A 23,418-nucleotide genomic window follows, 5' to 3' on the forward strand; every position below is an offset into this window, starting at 1 on the left:
AACATCCCTGCTTACTTATACAATAAAGCACACAAGATTACTGAGATGCATCACAGCGTAAAGGGTGATATATTTTATTTCAATGGCTTGGAGTTGTGCCTGCCCAAATGTCTGCCATGGGGCTTTCATAGGCAGCTCTATGTGTGGAACTGTGAGCCAACAATACGTGTAGAATTACACAAAGCAGAGCTTGAATTGAGCATTGAATTTAGAGTCCCGCAGCCCCATTTTCCTCCCCATCATGTTGGCACATAATCTACCATGAATCAGGACAGTACAATCTGAGTCTATTCAGATAGGGCATAAGAACCAGGATAGAGCAGGAACCAACAAAGTTAGTAGGAATTGATTGGACCAACAAAACATATAACACAGATTCAACTCTTTATGCTCCCCCCTTTCTCACACACACACACTCATGAAACACACAATATATTCAACCACAGAAGCATAAAATAACATTCTAGCTAATAACTTTCCCTATAGCAGATTTAAACAGGAGTGTCTACAATAACTTGCAGAAGTATTTCTCAGCAAAATTATTTTATTCCAAGGCTAGGCACAAATTCAGGAAGAAAGTAATAGGCACTTCTGTTCATAGAAAATAATATTCAGCAAACACCCAGCTGAAAACATCCAGCCAGTTGAAACTATTCCTTATGAAAATGTTTTTTTTACCCAGTGATGTCATAATCCTATGTGAGTGGGCCTGTGCATCATAGAAACAACTAATACATGAGGGGGAGGCCTACGGCAAATGGGTGAATGTGTGCAAAATCAGGGTAATTTTTGTAAAGAAATAAAAGAAGGCTTTTACAACGATGGAAGTCTTAGTAATGATGGGGAAGGGGAGCTTCATACGAGATTTGCCCAGGCTCACTCTGGGAAAAGTCTTGTCTCTTTTTAATAAGAACTTGATCCCCTTTTCTTTTTTTAAAAAAAGAAAGAAAGCAGTGGGTGGCAGAATAATTTCTTTGCCTGAAACAAGTCTTTGCCCCCAAGGTTCTTACGAATTTCTTCACCCCACTGAAGATTGTGGGGGTGTTTCTCGCCACTTTTCACATGCACACACCCAGCTCTGATGAATATGCTGGGAAATTTTCTATGGAACATACGACATAGCACAACCTCCAGACCTTGAGTATGTTGGTGGTTTGTGCACCCATTCCAGCTCCACAATATCATTGTTGAAATGCAGCAGCCAGAAATGTGCATAGTATTTTAAATGTGGTTTTTCACCATAATTTGTATACAGGCATTTCGATAATGGCAATTTCATTTGCGATCCCTTTCCTAGCGATCCTTAGCTTTTCCACAGCTGCTGCTGCTGCTGCACATTGAGTCTGCATTTCATTGATTCCACTGCAATGACCTCAATATCTCTTTCCTAGTAAGTCTGCTAGCTTAGTGGTTTGTTTCCCTTGATGTGCATCACTTTACACTGAAGTAGGGATGAAATTTTGTGAAAATATCTGTATTGAGCCCATCCACATATATTTTCTTGTTCCCATCTTGTTCCATGATCATGAGAAAGTTTTTCCTAACAAGTTTTGCTAAGAGGATTATTTATTCTTGCATATTATGGGCATTATAATACTACAACATAATATTATACACATGTACACTCCATATTTCTTATGGTAACCAGCACATAAACAAATACATACTACAACAATGGATATAATTGTATAAAAATACTGTATCGATGCTGATAGAATTATGCTGCACAAATATAGTACAGTATGGGGCTTGACTCTTTTCTATGCATTGTCTATATAATGTTGTAACCCGCCCTGGGACCTTGGGATGAAGGGTAGGTAAATAATAACTATTATTATTATTATTATTATTATTATTATTATTATTATTATTATTATTCTACCCGTTTTTGCATCTTAAGTAGTCAAACCAGCAAAACTAGCAATGCACAATTAGCTTGGACATACTGTAAGTGAAAGTTCAACACAAGAGGCTGTCTGATGTGAGCAAAGCTTGATCGGGTCAGAAGCATCAAATTCTGTCTCTAAATCTCTTTAAAACTGATTCCTCCCCAGTCCTTTTAGGGTTTCCATTCCCCACCACATCTGCTATTTTGTTGCCTTATCACCCATTTGGGATAGAACCTTTCAAAGTTCTTTGCAATTTATTTTCATTGCCCTGAATAATTTGGAATCATCTGAAAACTTGGCCACCTCACTGCTCTGCTCTTATAATCTACTAGTGTTGGTACACAAAGCTAGGAAGGGAAGTACTAGATATGATCAGTCAAGAGAGGAGTAGAGGTTGGATGGCCATCTGTCATGGATGCTTTAGCTGAGATTCCTGCATTGCAGGGGGTTGGACTAGATGAACCTTGGGTCCCTTCCAACTTCCAACTATTCTATGAGTAAGCAGTATGAGGCCTGAGCTACGTACTATTTCTAGGAGACAACTGCAAAAACAAGCTAGAGAAAACTTGCTGCCATTGTATTTTTTAAGACAACTGTTTGATGTGAGGCAGGCAGCCAGGGACTTGGTCCTCTGGTGTAGAGAGGAACCCAGTGGTTAGAGTCCTGCTTGCTTAATGGGAAAGAGGAGGCAGGTTGAACTGTGGGTCTGATCCCAGGCAGCAGAGACATTTGCCCATCCTGCGGGGATGACCAAGCTTCATGTGGTCCAAAGTTGTCCAAAATGAAAACAAAGGGTTGAAGGAAAACAAGGTGGAAAAGAGGACCCCACAACAGAAAACAGTCCACTGGAAAGAGAGGGACTACTTAAGGACTTTCATCATATTGAGGCTGGCAGGCCCTTCTCTTGGATCTTCCTTGAGCTTTGCTTTCGCCAGCTTTGCTATTCCTTCCTGGCCCAGACTTGCAACATTTTCTATGGGAAGGGTAGAGAGAAGTGCCTTCCCCTTGGCCATGGCTTGAGCCTTCCGGACTCTCATCCACTCAACTTTTCCTTCTTCTGCTCCTGTTCCTGCTCCTCCCTCTGCAGTGATTTCTGGTGTTTCCCCTTCTGCTCCAGTAGCTGATTCTGGTGTCTTGCTAATTCTTCTCCTGTCAGGGGAAAGGGAAGATCTATCAAAGAAAGAGATACTCACCATTGCGGACGTCACATCCACACCAGATATTGAGAGCACATTCACCACACATTTAAAGCACATAGCTTCACCCTCGCCCAATAACTGTAATATCCCCTCACAGAGCTTTAATTCCAAGCTCCCTTACCAAATTATGGCTCTCGGGATTCTTTGGGGGACGCCGAGTACTTTAAATGTGTGGTGAATTTTGCTTTCAGCGTATCGTGCGGGTGAATACTAAACTCTCACAAGAAGACACAACTTACGCAAGTTTCAGACAGCAGTTGCTCAGTAATCTCAAGAGCAGCTTTATGAAAAAAATCTTCAATCTCAAACACATCCTTTCTGCTGTCGGAAAGCAGCTCTCCTCAAAATACCAAACGCAGAGGGGAAATAATGCCTCCCCACCCCTCGGCTCGTCAGGTCAGGCAGCCATTTTCCAGGCAGATCCTCCTCCTAAGTGTCCTAGGCAGGGGAAGTGGGTGGACAGAGCAGGTGGACAAGCTCTTGCCCCCTCCCCTGGTTCTTTCCAAAGGCAGTCTCTCCCCTTGCAGCAATGCCTCTTCTCTACAGCATCTCCTTATAAGGGTCTCAGACAGTGGGGTGGATTGGGAAGAGAAGGGGTCAAAATTCAGCCCTGAGGGTTTCAAAACATAGGCTCTCCTTTGGAACCTTGGCTTTGGCATGAGCATGGAGAGCAGGGCTTTGCCAAGATGCCCCTGCTCTTCAGGAGAACAGGGAGCTTATCAGATCCTGGATTTAGCACTGATGTGCTGATTCGTTAGCTCAGCACTCACTAACAATGCTGCTGCCTGAGCAGAAATCTCTCTCTCTCTCTCTGGAGGTTGAACCACATGAGATGTGGCCAGTTCCATAGTTTTTGAGGGCCATCTTACATATATACAGGGCTTTTTTTCCAGCTGGAACTCACCAGAACTCAATTCCGGCACCTCTCAGCTGGGTGCCAATGCCATTCTAAGAGAACAAGGGAGTTCATGGTGTGCACCTCTTTCTCTAGAAAAATAGCACTCCATATCTAGTGAGTAGAGCGTACACACTGTTACTTCTAGAGTGCAGCATGAGTGTTCTGAATTTTCTGTGAATAGATAGGCTGGGAGGATGCGGCTGCTGAGGTACCTTAATCCACAGCACCGTAAAACATACACATACATGCACCAACCTTCCCCACTGTTTCTCTAAAATATATTTTAAAATCCTTTATATTATTTTTTATATATATAAAAAGCATATTTCAATTTAAATGAGTAATCTAGCCTATTTAAATCTCATAATACTGGAAAGCCTTTTGCCGAGTCACCAACAATGTACAGACACAAAGCTTCCTCAATTAATAATTTAATAAGCAACTTAATTTGTTTCATAAAAAAACCAATTTGTTTTTAAAAATTCCAGAGAAGGATAATTTAATCATTTAACAACTACTCCCATGAACCTGTTTCTTTACTCTTGTTCTTCCTACATTAACAGCAAATAATGATTTTAGGGCACAATCCCATACACATTTTCCTGAGAGTCAGCCCCACTGAACTCAGCAGAACTTATTTCTGAATAGACATGTATAGGATGGTGTTGTTAGAATCCTAAGTGTTATTTGTACATAATGTTCAAACCATAATGTCATCTTATTACCTAGGATGCAACTCATTGTCTTTGCTTGATTTGGCTTTGTGACATCATTATGTAGTCAAATCTGATTGGCCACAGGGTGGTGATATCATGATGCCTGTGTGACCCAGTTGACTGGGATTGCTTCAGAAAGAAGTGCATGTTTATTTGGTTATGCTTATTTACATGACTCTGAATGCAATCCTATGCACACTTATCAGTTGCTTTTTACTTCTGAGTGGTTATTAGGTGCATCCTTACTTGAGAGTAAGCCCCACTGGACTCAGTGGGAATTTCATCTGAGTAAACATGCATGATGGGACGCAGGTGGCGCTGTGGGTAAAAGCCTCAGCGCCTAGGGCTTGCCGATCGAAAGGTCGGCGGTTCGAATCCCCGCGGCGGGGTGCGCTCCCGTTGTTCGGTCCCAGCGCCTGCCAACCTAGCAGTTCGAAAGCACTCCCGGGTGCAAGTAGATAAATAGGGACCGCTTACTGGCGGGAAGGTAAACGGCGTTTCCGTGTGCGGCTCTGGCTCGCCAGAGCAGCGATGTCACGCTGGCCACGTGACCCGGAAGTGTCTGTGGACAGCGCTGGCCCCCGGCCTCTTGAGTGAGATGGGCGCACAACCCTAGAGTCTGTCAATACTGGCCTGTATGGGCAGGGGTACCTTTACCTTTACCTTAAACATGCATGGATTGGGCTGCATGACTGCAATCCTACATTTGCTGACCCTGGAATCAGCCCCATTGAATTCAGTGAGACTTATTTTACCATAAACATGCATAGCCGCAAGGTGAGATATCTACATTTCTGCAGGAAATGTTAAATATTCCACTCAGTAGATTATATAATGTATTATGCAGCAAGAGGAAAATCAAGGATCAATATCATTTCCCACAGATTTATAAGGATTTAAAAAGTAATAGCTCTTTTAGAGCTGGACTGGACCAACAGCTCAAAGGGAAAGGTTACCAGTTATTAGAAACCTCATATTGATTCTGCGCAAGTTTTGATATGTGCTGTTATGAATAATGTATATGTTACTATAGCTGAGAGCCACATCTTCTCATAAGTGAAAATAAATACACTTGTGAAATATGTTTAAAACATGGACATACTCAAGTCAAAGTGAAGCCTCAGTGGCATGAAATGCCAAAGGCATCCAACAAAACGTTTTGTTGCAGGCAAGAGCACATAGAAGAGTTGGAAGGGACCCCAAGGGTCATCAAGTCCAACCCCCTTCAATGCCGGAATCTTTCACCCAATGTGGGACTTGAACCCACAGCCTTGAGTTTAAGAGTTTCATGCTCTACTGACTGAGCAATCTGAGCTAAACTGGACAGAAAGTTCAGGTATACAAAAGAGATGAATAGAAAATGGGAGGAAAAAAGCACGGAAAGGTTCTTGTGCAAAGAGTGTGTGTGGAGTCAACAAGAAGGCAAGTCCGGCTTTGTTAAATGGCTACATCATTTACAGGACCACACACTAACCAACTGAGTTAACCATATAACCAAATGCTCCTCAATGTTCATGTATTAAATCCTGAAGTATTGGATAGTGCTTTTTGAAATTTAATTCTTATGTGATAGGAATTTGGATTCTATTATTTTAACCCCTCCCTCAAACTTCTGGTTTTTGAACTAGGTCTTAGTACTATGTGGAGTGTTTTTGCATTCACCGTGGAATTATTGCTGGCTTGAGACATACTTATTAGGGGAATTTACACAGTTTCATTGGTTGTGACATCACTTCTTTTAAAAATTTGTAAAAGGTATGAGCAGAATTTCTAAATAGATCTTCTGGCATGAAAATAATAAAAAAAACCTTATTTGTAAACTGTGAAATAAATTGTGAAATGTACTTAAAAGACTTTCTGTTTCAATCCTGTATATACACAGTGTGCATAATGGAAAATCAAGATTAAAGACAATCCGTTATGTCATTAAATGTTATCCAATTTTAAATACCCTCAAGCACCTTGTGTGAGTAGTCTCAGTTCAGAAAAACATTTTAAGACCAATATATAAACCCCTCACAAATACTTTGCAGTGGAAACTCTGACAGATTGCCATGTCCTCACCAATGAACTTTTCTCTGTGTACCACATACTAGTTACACCCATTGGCCGGAGCCATTACTGGCTTATTGCTGAAATTTCAGGCTGATTGAAGAAGGTGCCAATCATAACAGAATGGAGTGAAGGGGGAACACAGGAGGAAGGACTGCGTTTGTAACAATGGGCCATGTGTATATGGAACATTCAGAGAACAACACAAGAGAGCTTAAATCTCTTTGAAATCAATGGAAATGAAATCTATCCTGTGCACACAGTCGCCATTTATTTCAGTTAAACCTATCATGCATTTCAAAGGCAGGCACACTCGTCTTTGTCTTCCTTTACACATAACCATGCATCTGCAGATGGATTCATATATTCCTTACGTGAACTCTTTGCACAGTGTGGTGTTTTACAAAATGCTCGATGTTATCAGGAATGAATGACAAATCCAAAATATTTTGCCTTCAACCATTTTGCAAATGCTCCTATAGGTGCCTATACTTGGCAGTGGCTGGCATTTCCTATATCTCAAATATGGTACTACAAAATGGTTTTTATATGTCCTTTAGGTCAAGTATGGTACTACAAAATGGTTTTTATATGTCCTTTAGGTTTGCGCTTTTAGCTCACTTCGTTTGCCTGCTCATCTTCACCACAGCTCAGCAAATTAGGGGTCACTTGGCTGTGAGAAGACAGTGCAGAAGATGACAGAAGTTTGAACAAAGCTGCATATCCAACATTGTATATACTGGAAGACATGTTGGAAAACCAGAGCATTGCCAGAATCCATGGTGAAGTGAGATGCAAATCCTCATTTTCACATGATGCATTAGGGGAATGTGAATGTGTGTTTCTTGTGGCCTTCCTAGCTTACATGGCTGGCACACTTTTATTCCTCCACTTTTCCGTTTAAGCACATTTCATAATCATGTTTAACGGAGCCATTAAACCAAACATACAGAACAATACATCAGAGATCAAAGAGAGTGAAACCGAAGTGAACTGCATGTTCATGAATTTACTGACAAACAGGCAGGTCTAGCATTGCTGCTGTAATAGGCCGGCTCCTGAATCTTGAAGTCTTCCCTCAGCTCATTGGTGGCTCCTTTGAAGGACTTCCTTATCATGGAAGATGTCTGGTGGTGGGTCACTGGTGCCAAACATGGATTTTCTGAACAGGACAGTTGGGGAAGCACTAGAAATTACTTTTTCCCTCCTTTCCAGTAGTAGTATGTGGCACAGACCCGTACGTAACCTGTCCAAAATGAAACAAAAACCCATTCTTGTTTTTTAAAACATTTTATTGAGTTTTACAATTTAACAATCAACCCAACAACATAATGTGACCATTATCATATAAAGGGGGGGGGGAACCCTCCCCATGACTTCCCTCAGCTTCCCCTTCTGGTTCTTTAAATATTTACTACTTCTGCTTAAATTGTTATCTTTTGTGATCTTATACCTAAATGCTCTTTTCAAAAAACAACCCATTAGTCTTGTAAAGCCTAGGTCTTTCATATGGAGAGAATAACCTCCTTTTATCCTCCAACCATGTGGATGATTTGACAAACCTTAGATGCCCAGCCATACTAATATAAAACATAGTAAATGTTACGTTTACCTTTCTTCTTCTTTAGTGGAACATCATAGAGAACCCTGCACCTTTTGTTCCTTCTGCTTGGGGGAACTTTTGGTTGAGTCCCCTTGCAACAAGAAGATGAGCTTCTGCGTCTTGACATCTTACTCGTTCTTTCAAGATTCCAGGAGCACAGGCATGATCTCTTGGCTTGTACAGCCGAGATAATTGCTCTGGTGTTTTGTGAGTTTCTGAAGCAATTGTGCCTGAGCTCCTCCTTTTATAACGTCTGTAACAATACCACATAGTGACCCTTTGTCTGTTGAAATGTAACCATATATAGTAAGTACCAGGTACTGATGGGGAAACAATTGTAACTAGCCTTATTTTGTAGTTTTTCAATGAAAGAGCATTTCATCCATTTTTGTTTCAACAGTTCAAAGTCCAGTAATTATTAAATAGGGCAAAGATCAGTATGTGGAATTAGGATGGCAAACTAAAATTTTAAATTTTGACAGATGGTGCTGGAGAGTTTGTATTTAAGAGGCAAATACATCATTTTTCAAGGACAAAGATACTTGTGAGCCTATCAGCATCTGATTTCTTGAACGGTCAACTGAATGGCAAATTCAAAAAGAGTGTTGTGAATATGGTCGTTCTACTAAGGCTTTTGACACTGTAAATCATAATGCCCTGTGGACTGTCTGCTTTATTTACTAAAATGTATTCCATATTCCATTCCATAAATTCCATACAAAACATACTCATTCATACTGAAAACAGTGGCAGTGCTGTTTATAATGTTATGTAGTTGCAGAACCTATATCTGTGGCATTGACAGGTAGGCAATGGGCTGTAACAATAAATGACTTCCCTTGTTATGAAAATCCATTCCCCTCCCACCCTTTCTCTGTGATCGAGATTATTTTTGAAATTGGGACCAGAGGTTAAACTACCTGGGATTTCTTTTATGCTATATGTGAAAAATCTGCTTTGGGAATTCCTGATATACTGGATATCAATATAACTGATGATGCTGCAACTGAAATATGTTTTCATTTTTGAAATACTACTTGATTTTTGAAACATTTCATAGTTCTATTATTTCTTAAAATTCATTTTAAAAACCCTCAATGTGGTTACAATGTATATACTCTTGCCTGAGAGTAAGCCCCATTGAATTCAGTAGAACTTCTAAGTACACATGTGTAGCATGGCATTTCTGGACTGCAATCTTAGTCATGTGCAGTGAAATATAGAGTGCAATCCTCCTAAGCATGTTAAGCATGTTACTTGGAAGTAATTCCCAATGAATTCAGTGTGACTTACCCTCCTGTACGTGGGTTTAGGATTGCAGTCTGTCCCCCAAATTACTGTTTCTTCACATGTACATATATTCTATCATACACCCCCTCCTTAACGTGGGGATGTGTATTCCCATCCAAATAGTCTTTCTTCTTCAAAACACTTAAGAGTGATCTTAGATGACTTCATAATAAAACAAAGGGGGCAACCATTCTCCACCTTCTTCATCCCACTCTTCAGGAATATTAACGTTGTTTTGTTAAATTCCAGACTGCGATCAAACTTGGTTAAGGCAAAACTCATATTAATAAGAACTTAAGAAGCGCTATGAGGAATCAGACCAGAGATCAGTCTAGCATTCTGTCCCCAGTGGGCAGTCAGATGCCTACAGGAAGCCCACAAAGAAGACACGAGCACAATGGCACCATCCCATTCATGTTCCCCAGAAATTGGTATTTAGGAGCACACTGTCTCTGATACTGGAAGGCGTATATAACTATAATGACTAGAAGCCATTGTTAGCCTTATCCTCCATGACTTGGTCACTAATCTCCTTTCAAAGCCACCCACATTGGTGGTCATCACCATCTTGTAGTAGAAAATTCCATATTTAAACGGTGTGTTGTGCAAAGAAGTGTTTCCTTTTGTCCATCTGGAATTTCCCACCCTTCAGTTTAAGTGAACAACACCCAAGTTCTAATCTGAGATGGGGGGAATCTCTCTGTCCAGTTTCTCCACACACCATGCGTAATTTTATTATTCTGTCTCCCCGTTCCTTGCCCATATTTATAAACTCGGAAACCCCAGAAGCAGTAGTCTTTCCTCATGGAAAAAATTGATCCAGCACCCTTTTCTGCACCTTTCTCAACATCCCTTTGGATAGTCCCACCTGCATCTCACAAGAGTATGGTTCATAAGAAGACAAAAAGAAGCCCAAGTGCCATTCAAATGGTTTATTGAGTGCAGTGCATGCTTCCAGCAGCCTGGTGCTTCATCCTGGTTTCTGGCACGGTCCTTTTCCTTCCGTTTGCAGCAGTTGCCTCACTACAGAAAGTGACCTAGGCTAGACTGCAGCTGAGGCTCTCCGGTAATGGGACTGGCGTCTGCCTGTAGACAGAAAGAGGGAAAATAGAAAGAAATGTGGGCAAAGGGATCGAACAAAGCTCCAGATTATCTTTATTTCTCCCCATAAAATACTCGTGCCTCCACACCATCAGTTCATTTGATTTCATAATGATGATATTGTTGCTCCTCAAGTAGTGCCAGCTCAAGAATTGTGAGACTTGCTACGGCTTACAATGTGTCCAATAGAAATGATATGCTGTGGGCTGAATCACATGACCATTCACCAGCTAATGAAGAAGAGATCTATGTGGGTCTCATATTCTTACATATGGACTCCCCTGTCCTGTCACATGGTGCCAGGTCTGGAACGGAGCACCTCTTGTTTCCTCCTCGGATGATTAATCTTAGAGGTTTAGCAAGTCGTGTAAAATACCTTTGGAACGTTACAATGTGAGCGGTTTTTACAGGGAGGCTATTTTAGGGTTCAGTAGAGGAGTGATGGGTGCGGGGAAAGAAACGTCATCATGGCGGTCAAAAGCCTGCTCTTAGCAAAACTTAAGCCCTATTTTGGTATTCAGTCTCCTCATATGTAAGAAGACATGTGAGGACAAGTGGTGTGTGTGTGTTTGTAGCCCTCAAAGAAGTGGGAAGCCTCTCTACTCATGGAGCCACCCCACACAATTTAAAACTCTTGAGTGTGTGGTAGGGAAGCTTGGATGCTCAAATAGAATTTAATTTGTAAGAAAACTGGCATACTTTACAATTGTTTCTAATGGATACTTTTCATTCATATATATATCAATGTCCTGTCATAACTAATGACCTGTCATTACAAAAGTAGCTGGTTAATTTCAAAGGAGAGAAATTCAACTAACTTAGCTGAATTTGTTCTTTTTATTATATAGTGCTTTGTGCATAACTTGTAAGAAAAGGGTCTCTAAGGTGAATTTTTTTTTGGGGGGGGGGTGTCGGCATCAGATGAATAAAACAAATAAGTGACGTGCTTCTGAGAAATAATTGTGTTTAATGCAAAGTGGCCTAATTGCTTCCTCACAGTGCTACCTCTGGAGATTTTTAACCCTCAATGTTAATCTTACTGGATGCTTCACAAAACCCCAGTTTAGTAATGTTTTAAAAACCTGCTCTCATCTGCCTCGGGAGTCTTCGAGCAGCCAGTTTCCTGCTACGCTGTTGTCTCCTAAGGCGAAGCATTCTTCGCCTATTTCTTCTCTGCTGTTGCCGTGACATCTTGTCTTTTCAGGTTTTCAGCCTCAGGCAGAGCTGCGAATTCAGTTGGTCATCCTCTGTTATGGTGGTTGATGTCACTCTGGCCAAGCAAATGAAATTAATTTCAACAGGCCCTTGGGTGGGTGGTCATTCTGCCTTTACACTATTACTATAATGAATCACAATATATCACAATTTGATCATTGACATGTTCCAGGTAAAATACAGGTAATGGAATCAAGAACTCCCAATTAACTGCTGTGCTATAAAGAGTGCCTTATAATTTGATATCAGTGATATCCATCACAGGATTCAGAACCATTTCCCATTAAGTACAAAAATACAATCCAAACTGCCTAACACAGCAGGAAATGGGGGTTGTTTAATGCTTTCTCTCTGCATCATTCTTCTGATATTCATTTTATTTCTATTTGAAGCATTTATAAACCACTTATTAATAAGAAAAATATCTAAGCAGTGATATAAATTACCTATACAAACTGTTATTTACAGGGGTGGGGGAGGCACATAGGAAGCTGTTTTGCCTTGAAAACAAATGATTACATTCAACTAAAGTCCTACTAAAGCAGACCCACTGAATTTAATAAACCTGTCAGTAATGTCGCTTAACTTCAGTAGGTCTACTCTGAGTAGGACTAGCACCGAATGCCAATCAAACAAAATGGCAAGACAGCTGATCATAGCTTTCTCAGTGTCTGTTTTGACCCTCAGATATCTTTCAAAGATATTTGATACTTAAAGCGAGATGTTATTTGATAGAGCTTACCTGGACACCAGGTACTGCACAAAAGATAGTTGTGTGAGCATCCTGGTGACTGGTTATGCCAGGAAACCAGTGACATCACAAATGATGTACATTGTGACTTCAGTAATCCAGATACAAACCAATTCTCCTAAGAGTGATTTTTTTTAAAAAATTGCATTAACTTTTGTTTTTTTTGCGTGGGCGAAATGTGCTGTTACAACTGAGTTATTTTAGCGTTTCGAGACTGTATCCTCTAGCTCTCTCACAACACCCCAAGGGCAGTTCAGGAAATAAAAAAGGAAGTATGTATGTATGTATGTATGTATGTATGTATGTATTATTTAATTTCTACACCACCCTATACCCAAAGGTCTCAGGGTGGTTCACATAAAATATCAAATACATAAAATTAAAACAAAACCTACAACCCAATAAAAAACCCCAAAAGAGCCAGCATTTTTAAAAAGGGTATAGGATGTAAATCAAGTCAGACAAAGGCCTGGTTGAAAAGGAACATTTTTGGCCGGCGCCAAAGGTGTATAGTGAAGGCGCCAGGCAAACTTCCCAAACTTCCCTGGGGAGAGCATTCCACAGGTGGGGAGCCACTGCAGAGAAGGCCCGTTCTTGTGTTTCCACCCTCCTGACCTCTTGCGGAATGTAAACCGCCACAATGAAACAAGGCTTTAACAATTTAGGTGACAACTCACAACTGCACATAAAAACCCAACTATGTAAAGATACCCTAAATGACAGCTGTGGAAGGTAAATACCAAAATCCAAACTCCTTCAACCAGCATTGAATGCTTTTCTAATGGCTGTCACAATGGGAGAAAAACAGAGAGATGGAATACGAAGCCAGTGAAACCACTTTCCAGAGCATGGGTGTCACAGCAAAAAAGAGATTGTCTTCTCCTCTGTAGCAGGTAGGACTCGGGGCAACATCTCCCCTGCAGACTGGAGGAAATGAAATAAAGATATGGAAGAAGGCACCCTTATAAATCGAAAGCATAGTGAACCTGTGGCCATTCAGATGTTGTTGGACTTCCCTCATGCTGAACCTTTAGCGGTGTTGCATGGGGCTGTTGGGAGCTGGGGTCCAGCAGCATCAGAAGGGCCAAAGGTTTCCAATCTCTAGCCTATTCTTATAAGTAGCCTGTGTAATTGAGCCAAAAGTACAAATAATATTTTCCCTATAGTGCTCTTTTGCTGGAAGGCAAGCTTCTGAGTTGCCTTTGAAGGCTACCCAGTGCTCTTTTTAAAAAGGGGGCACTCAAGGGTACACAGTACTGGCACCTGAGGCCACCCCATATAGTATTACATATACAAGCTTAGCTAAGCATGAATAACCGAGGCCAATTCTCTACTGGAGAACAACAGGAGCAGTTGACTCACCATCCTAAACTAAGAAGAGGCATCCCTAGCTGCTGCTACCACCTGAGAATTCAGCAGCAAAGCAGGAGCCAGGAGAATCCCAGAATGGCGTACCTTGTCCCTTATGCAGAGCATAAACCCCATCCAGTACAGGTAATGCCAACAGCTTGCCAGATCTAGACTGGCCTAACATCTTAACCTCCATCTTGTCTAGATTAAACTTCAGTTACTGTTAATTAAACTTCAGCCCACAACAAGGCATTCATTCAAGGCATGAAGGACACATCTCACAGCCCTTCAGATTTGTTGAAAATGAAAATAGGACTTGTATCATCAGCGTATTGATGATACCACACTCCAAAGTGATGGCTCGTATTTTCCAGTAGTAGGGTCAAGTGAGTGAGGGAGCAGGAAGGGAAGAGGCTAACATATTGGACAATTTTCTGGTAAACTACTGACAGACGATATAAAAGGAAGGAGGTATGCAAACACAAATAATGAAGGATTCTTGGTGGAAAAAGCCAGCTTTCTGTGGTTGGCTCCCACTCATCTCCCCCCCCCCCCCACTTCCTGTTAACAATTCAGTTCAGGTCTGTATGTCAAAGCTTCTAGTAATGTCACATCCCCAAGGTGCTGATGTAAGAGATCAGGCCTGCTCTTCTTTGCTTCTGACCTTTGCAGTCCAAACAGGTGAGGTGTTTCATCCAAGCCAGGAGGATTATAAAGAATATGTAGTCTACACAGCTGGCTTATATTGTGAAACAGCATATTCTCTCGGGGCAGGGGGTGATTTTGCTGTAAGCACTTCCCATGCTTGAAGTTTTTCCATATAGCAGCAAACCAGGAGTTCAGGAAGTTGTTTTCTAAGCATGATTTAGAACTCCTCCAGATGACCTGTTTTATTAAGAATTCATCCTGATTTGCTTGCTCAAAGCTAACGCTGTGGCAAGTCTTTGAAACAAAATCCTGATTGGTTTGTGGGGCAGTCATGTGCCCAGACACTGCACCACCAACCACCCCATCACACACATAATAACCGGACAAAACAGGCTTTGACACAATCAACAACTCTCAAACTCAGAGTTCCTAAACTTTTTATTAAGTTCCTTTTTCTGAGCTTCTCCCACTCACAATATCCACTTATGGCAACCTAGCAATTCACCCACCAACTTCATTGAGGAGTTGCCACCTCTCCCCAGTTAAGAAATCACATGAGAAACCACAGGAATGAAATTTTAGCATTTTATTGACAGGTGGCATTGTTCAAATTGTTGCAGGCTCCTTGAATCTCAGGAAGTTATCCTGGGTATTCTCATGAAAGATTGTTGTGTTCATTTTGTTAGACAAAGGTTTTGGTGAGTCAGATGGTTGAAATCAAGGGCACAGAACACCATGAAGATGAAAAGAGTTTAGTGTCTTCTTCTTCGCGCCTTCTTGCGACCACGACCTTTACCGGAAAAGAACAAACACCACCACCAGTTATTAAATGTAACCAAGTTGAGCTGTAGTAAATAGCGATAAAATGCATTTACTTCCTACCAAATATGTTTGAAGGGTCACAGCCCAAGAGCATAATCTTATGTGAATATACATAGGAGTCATATGGCATAGAAGTCTTAAATGTAAGCATCTTACCTTTCCTTTTGCCCTGGCGTCTTTTTCGTCTCTTTCCAGAGCCACCCGCATGGCTGGCCTTTTGCCGCATTTGACGGAGGCGGGTCAGGCTTCGGCTCCGGCTGCGTTTGATTCGGGCCATTTGATGTTTCTTTCTTCTCTCAAGCTCTTAGCAGTGGTGGCATAACCTGCACTTGGGAGCCTGAGGTTCAGGGGGTGGGCTTTGCCTTTTTATAAGCAGCCTTAAAGCCACAACAAATGATGACCCTGCTTAACTCATCTGTGATGAAATACAGTGGGCAGCAGCCTTGCGCGACAAGGCTGCTATGCCTCAATTTGCTCATTTAAAACAATTTTAACTCAGCTTCCCAAGCTGCAGAAGAACTTCTAAAGCCAATACTGTACAATGGCAATGATATCAAAGGGTGGAAGGGGAAAACATCCCATAAAATCCGGAGTCAAGCAGCTAACCGCAAAAGTGTCATTGAAAAACACAACAGACCAGAAAGTGATTTTGAATAACTTCAAAATCAAGTAGCAAGAGGGTCACAATTAGAGCCCAAAGAGCTTCCTGAGAAGGAAGGTGTTAACACTCCGGTAAAAGACCTTCAGAGAGGGACTAAGGTCAGATGCCCTAAGCAGAGTCACCAAGAAGGATGCTTCCCTGGTCCAAGGATACAGGCTTCAGATATGAGTAGAACAGACAAGAGAGTGTGCACAGATTATCTTAATGAGCCGGTGGACTTATGTAGGAGGAGGTCCTAAAGCACAGAAGGCTTCAAAGGTCATAACCAGCACTTGAAATTGGGCCCAGAAGCAAAGCATAAGCCAGTGAAGGGGAGTCACATGTTCCCAATGTCCAGCTCCAGGTAACAATCTGTCCACCTCTTCTGAATCACCTGAAATTTCCCAGTGTTCTTCAAGGACTGAGTGAATCCAGACATGGTCACCAAGGCATATGATATACTTGGAGGGAAGGTAACATCCCACATTATATCCCAATACTATTTTTCAAATCCGGCAAAAAAAGAGTTTTCACCTTTTATAAATGATGGCTTTGTGAAATATAGAATATGAGTTTGCTTCTCCTCGTGGAATGAATTTTGCTAGGCTTCTTAGCTGGCTTACTAACATAAGTAGCTTTCTTCAGAAAACATTACTTGTCTCACAAACTTTAAGCCTTGTTATGTCAAAAGCTAATGGCTGGCGGTGTTCCTATAAATAGTGCACATGTAGAGCCTTCCATGATTTTACAAGAGGCTCACCCAATGCCATTATGCAAAGAAGGATGAACTGGTGATATTTGTTGAACTAAAACTGGAGATGAACTTTAAGGGCATAGGGTGATAGGAATCGGTCTAAATTTCCCCCCTCCTAGTAGGGTGTGTGCACACAGAGTACACTAGCTTCCCTTCACACACCCACACACCCCATGCATGGCATGATTACCACGATTAATATTCTGTGCAGAAATGTGTGGTGAAATGTTTTTTATCAGTTATGCCGGTGAAGTCTGCAAAGAATGGGCCTGCGCTGTGAATTTTCACTGCTTGTAGTTAGTACTCATTTGTATTCAAAGCGAGACACCCTACCTTAAAATGCTTACTTGAGTTGCAATTAAAAATGAGACATATTTTGCCCTGCTGATAAACACATTTTCCCATTCATCAGACTAGGCTGCTGCTGGTGCATATTCAGAACCCGAGTACTTAAACTTCTGTGGTTGCTTTCCAGTTAGCTGAATTTTAGTCTATGGGGGTCCACTAACAGTGATTTCCACAAAGTCCACTGGGCAGTGATATGAGGGATTGGGTGGTCCTTGAGGGATCCTGGACCCAAATTCTCAAGGCCTTGTAAGTTAATACAAGAACCTTGAACCTGGCTGTGTGTGTTGGCATCGCCAGGCAATTAGAGCAGCTGTAACTCACATTTTCTAGTTATACCCTAAAATAAAAATATTTTGGAAAAAGGTGATTATCTTTCAGCCAGAGGGCCAGATCCAAAAGTGGCCAACCCTCTGTGGATCACACTGGGCAGTCAGTTACCTGAGATCATATGATTTCAGGCACAGGAAAGGTAAAGCTGCAGCTGTAAAGAAACATTTGCAGAGTGTGCTGTTTGCGTTTGGCAGCTTTCTTTGCTGTGCTATTTTCAGGAGGGATCAGGTCAGAAGGATTGGGAGCTCCTGTATCTGGTCCCTGCCAAAAGCAGCATGGTGGGTTAAGGTGCCAGATTCAAGAAGTGCCAAAGGTACAGCCGTGGATGCAAATGAACCATCAGGAGTGCTCCTGACTACTCAGGACACAGAAAAAGAACAAGTGGAAGTTTGCCAAAAGCAGTGGCCCAAGGTAAGTCGTCAAATTCAAACAGTGCAAAATTCTAGCTGTGGCTGAATTTGTCGTTATTTGCACATGTAGCTTTATCAGTATTGCACTTGACATCCTGTGACATCAGGTGTTGGTCAGGTGAGTGTGGCTTAGCCTACCACAGACATTGAAGAAATAAATGGTTAGAGGCTTCCATTGGATTTCTCGGTGATCTTGTTTGGAAGTATGAAAGATAAAACCTTGAGGAACGACCAAGAAATTATTGTTTATTATCAGCTGCAACAACCAGTGTTAGTAATAACTGGAAGAAAAAGGGAAACACAAAAATGTTTCAGTGGTTACTAAGCACATGGGTTATATTCAGCATAATAAAACACTGGTTTTGTTATGATATGGAAGATTTTTGAAGAATTGAATTTCTCGCGTTCTGGAAAGTGAAACTTCATGTTAGAATGCCAGGCTTACGAGGTTTTGGGTGCAATTTAAGTACAATAAGATGGGTGTTTGTGATGAGAGAATGAATGCATGAGGTAAGGCGATGATGAACCAATAAATTATTATTATTATTATTATTATTATTATTATTATTATTATTATTATACATGCTGATGTTGGTTACTAGATGCTGAATTGTGTTATATGTTTGTTTTAAAGTTAGTCTATTAGCCTGTCCCATATATGGTGATTTCTTAAGGCACAGAGGTTGCCATATCAACTATATGAGCTCATAACCACCAGATCCTCCTATAAGTAAAAGTGCAGCAGGTAGCAACATTTCAGAAATTCAAGTACCATCTCCGGAGACAGATTGTGCTGGCTTCACGGAATGACATGCTCCTCTTGATCCTCTACTAGACTTTTAACATCACCAAAACCCCAGAAAAATGACGCGATGTGGCTGCAGGCCTCCCTATCGCAGAAGACGTAAAAGAGGGGGGTTGGCAGGTCAGAGAGGAGGAAGAAGGGGAAAGAAAGGGAGACGAGGTAAAGCAATGATCCTCATGGCATTGTTAACAAATGACAAAAAAAAAAAAAAAAAAAGGAGCAGCAATTCTTTGTGGTCTAGGGAAACATGCATTAGAATGAGGGCAGAGTGGCCAGTTTTGGGTCCTGTCAATGCCTTGCTTGAGTGCATGATGTAGATGTTTAAAAAGAAGTGTTTGCAGGTGGGGGGAGAAACTCAAACAATATTTTGCACTTTTGTTTCCGCAGTGTCGGTAGCGCACACAGTGTACTACTACAGGAAAGTCAGATAGAGCTCCGAAGCCCTTCCTTTCTACCATCCAGCATTTCCAGCAATGTCAGGCAATATCACCAAGATTCCTGCCTCATGAATGAACCACAGTTCCAGCAAAGCCAGGCCGACTGATGTTCTGAGATGCTGATGCCCTCCAAAGAGGAGCAATGTGTCATTAAACCTGAAGCTGCAACATCTTTCCTGCCTGGCCTGGTTCCTTTGCCCTTGTTGATGAATCTTTTCTTGGTGGTGGTAGGGTGGGGGGTGGGGCGCAGAGGAGAACTGGAAAGTGTGAATTTCATAATGACTAATCCTTGGGGAAAGGGTCTGCTGTGGTTTTTCATATAGCCTCCCAAAATTCGATGTCGGTGTTTATGGTAGCTGGTTAAAATTTACTCAGAGCAGACCTATTGAAATTAATGGATCTGCTCTGAGTATAACTACCATCGAATGCAACTCTATGTATTAATGTTTTAATAAGATCTCTATTTTTGTAATGGCAACTGGTATACATGATGGCTCGTCTAAACTATTAAACTTGAGAAGGGTCAGCTCAGTATGAGAAAACAGAAGGAACACATGGCATCTTTTCTTTTACCTGTATATTATTTATGAACAATAGGAATAACTCTTAGTACTGAAAATGTGACTGAATATGACACTGGGCACCCAACAAGCAACTTTCCCCCCCTCCCATAGCCTCTGAAGTGGCAACTTAAATTTACAAGACCCTGAGGTCCAGTGTTAGTGACCAAATGCCTCAAGAAAATGCCCTAGTGCTGTGATTTCATTAAGCTATTGTGTGACACAATGGGAGGTTGTCTGACTCTCTACCTGAGTGAGGGTCAAAATGACCATAATTTTTCTGCTGAAAATAATCACTGCTGAAAACTTTGGTAGACATTCTCCACAAGAAAATTGCGTGTGGTCGGGTTGGGGGGGGGGGTAGTAGATGGACTACACCATAGATTTGTAGTCTCCTGTGGCTGCTCTTCAAAAACAGATGTGGCTAGTTTTGCACAAAATATTTAAAATGTGATTAAAGTCACATCTGGTTTGATCCTTGGCCCTTTCTTCGTATTCTTTCCATGCTGCTTTATTGTTGTAATACAAATTAATCTATTATCGTTGCACTTGGTTTGCAGAGCAATGAAATGCTCTCTGTCTGTGCTGACAATACTGGTCTACATAGACCAATACGTAAGGTACTGCTGTGGTGGGAAGGTAAACGGTGTTTCCATGCGCTCTGGTTTCTGTCACGGTGTTCCATTGCACCAGAAGTGGTTCAGTCATGCTGGGCACATGACCCGGAAAGCTGTCTGTGGACAAACGCCTGCTCCCTCGACCTGAAAGCAAGATGAGCGTCGCAACACCATAGTCGCCTTTGTCTGGACTTAACCGTCCAGGGGTCCTTTACCCTTTTCCTTTTTACCCTTTACATAGACCAATGTCTGACTTTGGTTTTAGGCACTTTTTTATGCTTATGGATTCAGGAGGTGGAAATGCACTTCATTGCCTGCCTTTTCAGTGACCAGTTTTATTTTGTATGCGCTTGGCTATAAATATTCACTGGTTTTTTTCCCCCTACAGCCCAAGGGCAAGTCTGCGGTGCAGCCGCAGAGTTCGAGAAAGCTCAGCGTTCTCTTGTACCATTAATAGTCCCGAGTACTTTAGACGCAACCTAAAAATAAATCCATACAGATCTCAAAATGTTACAGATACTACATTTGTCGGTGAGAGAGGAGAGGAAGAAAGGTTTTTAAAAAGCACCATCATTTCAGATGAATTCAGATTTTCCCCAAACCAGTCATCATTTCAAGATGTTATTTTGGGGGATATCTGTGTGCTCAGCATCACAATCACATCAAATTCAAGTGTGAATTGAAATAGAGCTCGCTTGAATATATTGGCCTACAGCCAGAATCAGTGGATTCTCCCTAGCTTTACAACTACAGAATAAAGGATAACTCCAATGCAATCTTAGATCAGCACTGTGACGGACGCTTCAAATGCCTTCCTAGGAGTCTTCATTCTTTTTATTTACTCTCCACTATGAGGATAGTGTTTTCGAGGTTACCAGCATGAGTTTGACCAAACTGCGGGAGGTAGTGGAGGACAGAGGTGCCTGACGTGCTCTGGTCCATGGGGTCACGAAGAGTCGGACACGACTAAACGACTAAACAACAACAAAAATGAGATATAGCCAGGACAGGGTCTATCCTTGTTTCATTGTAACCTCACAATGACCTTTGTTACATTTGGCTGCTTTTTACAGTGCTACCTTCATGGGATCTGGAGCTTTGTCACATGGAAGATGGAGCAAGCTTGTTTTCTCCTGCTCCAGAGGGTAGGGTTCGATCCAATTCAGGTTACAAGAAAGGAAAATGTGGCCAAACATCCAGGAAGAACTTTCTGATAGTAAGAGCTGTTTGACAGTGGAATGGACTCCTTCGGGTGGTTCTGGACTCTCCTTCCTTGCAGGTTTTTCAGCAGAGGTTGGATGGCCACTTGTCATGGATTCTTTAGTTGAGAATCCCTCATTCAGGGGGTTGGACTAGATGACCCTCAGGACCCCTTCCAACTCTACTAATTCTATTATTCTATGTTACACAAGGAATTGGATAGCCGTAATGTGCCCTGTATGCAAAGTCTGGCCTCTTCTTTGAATTGAACTACACTGAAATAGAAATACAGCAATATATCCGGCCATATAAACATCCCAACAAAGAGCTTCTCAAAAAAGGTTTATACAACAGGGAGTGTAGGCAGTTACCAGTCACTTAGGGGAGAAATAGCAGGCTTTTGTCTGAAAATCACCACCTATGCAGCTTAGACATAACAGGGAAGGGTCATATTAAACAGGTGGAAGGAGATAATTGTAGGCTTGGTAGGTAAGCTAAGCAGCCGTCATCAAACCTTCCATAGTTCTATAACACAAACAGCTAAGCTGTCAGAAGGCCAAGTCATAAGCACTCGGGTTTCTATTTCATGGAGGGGATGGATGGAGAACAGGCAAGGTCAAGTTCTATGAAGCAGCCATCAAAGATCAGAATGACCAGCAACCAGTACTGTAATCCAAGGCAGACAGGAGGTCTGGTTTCAAAGGCAGCAACACAGGAGAAGGGAACAACAATGAGAGTGATTTAGAGCAAAATACGTGTGACAAATCCAACTGAGGACAGGCCAGAGAACATTCTACAACCCAATCCTTAGTGATGTTGCTGAGTAGTGACCAGGAAATCTTTCTTCTCCACCATCATTGCATCTGCTGAGTATCTGCCCATGGAGTATTTATGAAGGATGAAGAGCCTTTCACAGCAGGACAACCCTGAGGAGCCTGCTGTGATTAGTTTTCAATGCACTTTGCATTTGCCCCTGTCCAGTTGTGGACAGTGCTGGCTTAAAATATCTTACGTTATCTTTTGCTCCCCTTTATCAGTTTTTTATGGGTGACTTTCAGCTTGTTTAGCCTGAGGATGTGGACAGGATTCTTGGGGTGGCTGTGGCTGATCATGTGCTTGCTTGAGCATTGCTGTTCCTGGCTGATTATGTACCCATCCCACAGAGCAGATACAAAAGGATACCATGGTCAATGGTATCAAAAGCCTCCAAGAAATCAAGATGCATAAACATAGTCACACATTCCCTGTCCTGCTCTCAGTACAGTGGTACCTCAGGTTAAGTACTTAATTCATTCTGGAGGTCTGTACTTAACCTGAAACGGTTCTTAACCTGAAGCACCACTTTAGCTAATGGGGCCTCCTGCTGCTGTCGTGCCGCCGGAGCCCTATTTCTGTTCTCATCCTGAAGCAAAGTTCTTAACCTGAAGCACTATTTCTGGGTTATCGGAGTCTGTAACCTGAAGCGTATGTAACCCGAGGTACCACTGTACAGGTCAACCAACAGGGTGACCAAGGCTGATTCATTGCCAAAAATCTACCGTATTTTTCGCACCATTGGACGCACTTTTTTACTCTTAAAAAGTAAGGGGAAATGTCTGTGCGTCCTATGGAGCGAATGTGTGGTCCCTGGGGCCAAATCGTCGGAGTGCGGCACACTCTTGGACTGGTCTTTGGTAGTGGTGGTGGAGCCGCGCTCCCCTGCCGGCAGCCTCGGCTTCCCTCTGCCGCCCCAGGAAGCTTTGGAGCAAGGGGAGGGCTGTGCGCCCCTGCCCCACACTCCTGG

The 23,418-nt window shown here is 42.0% G+C and overlaps 1 long non-coding RNA gene across 1 annotated transcript in view; it reads left to right on the forward strand.

Moving 5' to 3' along the window:
• Positions 1-19,421, forward strand: part of LOC114603819 (uncharacterized) — a 110,590-nt gene extending 91,169 nt beyond the window's left edge. The window contains exon 4 of the long non-coding RNA XR_013394205.1: positions 19,209-19,421. This is a non-coding gene — a long non-coding RNA (uncharacterized LOC114603819). The remainder of the gene's footprint in view (positions 1-19,208) is intronic.
• The last annotated feature ends 3,997 nt before the right edge of the window (positions 19,422-23,418 follow it).

Source organism: Podarcis muralis, chromosome 9, assembly GCF_964188315.1.
Source record: "Podarcis muralis chromosome 9, rPodMur119.hap1.1, whole genome shotgun sequence".
In the NCBI taxonomy this organism is placed as follows: Eukaryota; Metazoa; Chordata; class Lepidosauria; order Squamata; family Lacertidae; genus Podarcis; species Podarcis muralis.